Source organism: Penaeus chinensis, chromosome 29 (genome assembly GCF_019202785.1).
Source record: "Penaeus chinensis breed Huanghai No. 1 chromosome 29, ASM1920278v2, whole genome shotgun sequence".
Taxonomy (NCBI): domain Eukaryota; kingdom Metazoa; phylum Arthropoda; class Malacostraca; order Decapoda; family Penaeidae; genus Penaeus; species Penaeus chinensis.
In genome coordinates, this window is record NC_061847.1 from 32,718,789 (window position 1) to 32,721,288 (window position 2,500).

Here is a 2,500-nt window from a genome sequence, read left to right on the forward strand (position 1 = left end):
AGAGGGGTTGGAGAGGGAATAATACATGGTAGCAAACCTGTGATTTATTGAATATCCTTCTCGTTATAGTTGTTAGGATCGTTATCATTATTCTTGCTATTGTTATTGGTATTATTAGTATCATTATTTTTTTATTATCTTCATCATTATCATTATTCTTGGTGTTGTTATTAGTATAGTTATTAATAATATTGTTTTTAGTATCTTTATCATTATCATTGACATTATTCTTATTCCTGTTGTTAGTATAGTTATAGTTGAATGTGTTTATATGAACTTTATCATCATCATCAACTTAGAAGAAATGATACACTGTAAACAAGCTGTGATTAATTATGTACTTCGTCGTTATCATTTTCAGTTATCATTTTCATTGCAAAAAATGGGACAATTTTAACAGCAAAAGAAGAAACGGGAGATTAATATCCTCATTAGTATTAGTATTGTTATTATAGTTGAATGCTTTCATATGAACTTTTATCTTCATCATCATCCTATTAGACAAGTATATTTAAATGAACCTTGATATTGGAGGAGATATTAAAGTGTAGATTTGATTTTGTGATTGTGATGGTGATAGTCAGGGTGATGATGATAGTAGGGCTGATGAGGTGATGGTAATAGTAAGTGATGATTATGATCGTAGCAATAATAATGATGGTAATATTGATGATACTGATAATGATGTTAATGATGATGATAATGATGATATGATGAGGAGGAGATTGAGGATGCTGATAAAGCAACAATGATAATCATAAAGATAATAAGTATCAATAAGAATGAGAATTATAAAAGAGCAAATAAGATGAAAAAGTGAAACAAGACGATAAGACAGACAATTCCCAAAGAAAAAAGTCTGCTTGAAAAACAATCTAAATAAAACAAAACAATAGTGTTTACAGATAAGGGCCCATCAACCCCTTTCTGCCCATAATCAGATTACAATCATGATAACCGATTTGATTACTAATTTTTTTTCAACCGGCCTTCATAATTGCCGAATCCAATGTCAATAAAAAGAGATTAAAGTCCTATTTACTCTAAGCACATTCCACGTATGTTTGTAGACTTTAGGGACAAAAAATGAATGAATAAATAAATAGGCAAATAAAATACGATAAGATGAATAGGTAAGATAAATTAGTGAATAACAGAAATGTATATTCTCAGGTCAATAACCTGCAGATCAGATCATTTCTCGTTGATAGAAATATTATTTACACTAAAATGGGTTGATGTAACAATTACTCTTTACAAATCGGATTTCAGAAAAATTTTCTTCTCAAATAAGGTTATTAATTAAAGCAAGAAGTAATAAAGCAAATCAATTCAGAATCAAGATGAAATGATGTAGATACGGATGCTAATAAAAATATATCTGAACAACCAGCAAGAATAGTAGGAGATGAATGAAAATAGATAAATTCATTAATAATTCCAGATGATAAGAACCGAAAATTAACGAGAGAGAGAGAGAGAGAGAGAGAGAGAGAGAGAGAGAGAGAGAGAGAGAGAGAGAGAGAGAGAATGAGAGAGAGAAAGAGAGAGAGAAAGAAAGAGAAACACGAAAAAAATAAATAAAACAATACCCCAAATTGCGTAACACAATTTTGTTTTTTCCTTTTTTTTCTTTAAACCCAAAGGAAACAGAAGGACTTTAGGATGTCGTTTCTCTTGCCTTTCCTTTGTCCTATTTTGTCCCGGAGACTTCAAAGGAAGCGCGATCTTGTGAATTAGCCTTTGCTGCCAAATTGATCTCGGTCGCGGAGGGCTGCAATAAGGGCGGTTAAGCGGGTGCATGACTCTTGTTGTTTGTGTTGATATGTGTGTCTCTGAATATGAGGGGATGCATGAGTAAATGGAAGACAATACATGATATTTATATGTAAAAAATGATAATAATAATAATAATAAAATGAAATAATAAAAGTGAATAAAAAAATAATACACGTATGTATATGTGTGTGTATATGTCTGAGTATGAAGGAATAAAGAGGAGAGAGAGAGAGAGAGAGAGAGAGAGAGAGAGAGAGAGAGAGAGAGAGAGAGAGAGAGAGAGAGAGAGAGAGAGAGAGAGAGAGAGAGAGAGAGGGAGAGAGAGAGAGAGAGAGAGAGAGAGAGAGCGAAAGAGAGAAAGATAGAGGGAGAGAAAGGAAGAGACAGCGAGCGAACGAGCGAGAGAGAGAGAGAGAGAAAGAGTGAAAAGAAACCAATCACAGAAGGCATGCGTGTGCGAGAGAGACCGCGGGTTCAAATGAAATTGACAAGAAAAGCCAATTTCACTGGACATTATGTCTATTCCTATTTCCAAGCATTGCAATTTGTCCTTTCAGATCTTTCTTTTTTCTTTTTGCTCACTAGTGGGTATTTACGATGCAGGGAGAGGGGGGGGGGGGGGGCGTTTACCTTGTACCAGGTAACAAGTTCTTTATATCAGGATACATTTCCTCGCCCTTACAACGAGACGCATATTGGCCACTCCTGAGGTTGTGGCAGA

At 34.1% G+C, this 2,500-nt stretch overlaps 1 protein-coding gene across 1 annotated transcript in view; it reads right to left on the reverse strand.

Annotated features, from left to right (window-relative positions):
- LOC125040487 (protein mono-ADP-ribosyltransferase PARP4-like) overlaps nt 1-2,500 on the reverse strand; it is a 10,233-nt gene that overhangs the window by 966 nt on the left and 6,767 nt on the right. The gene's annotated exons all lie outside the window — the stretch shown is intronic.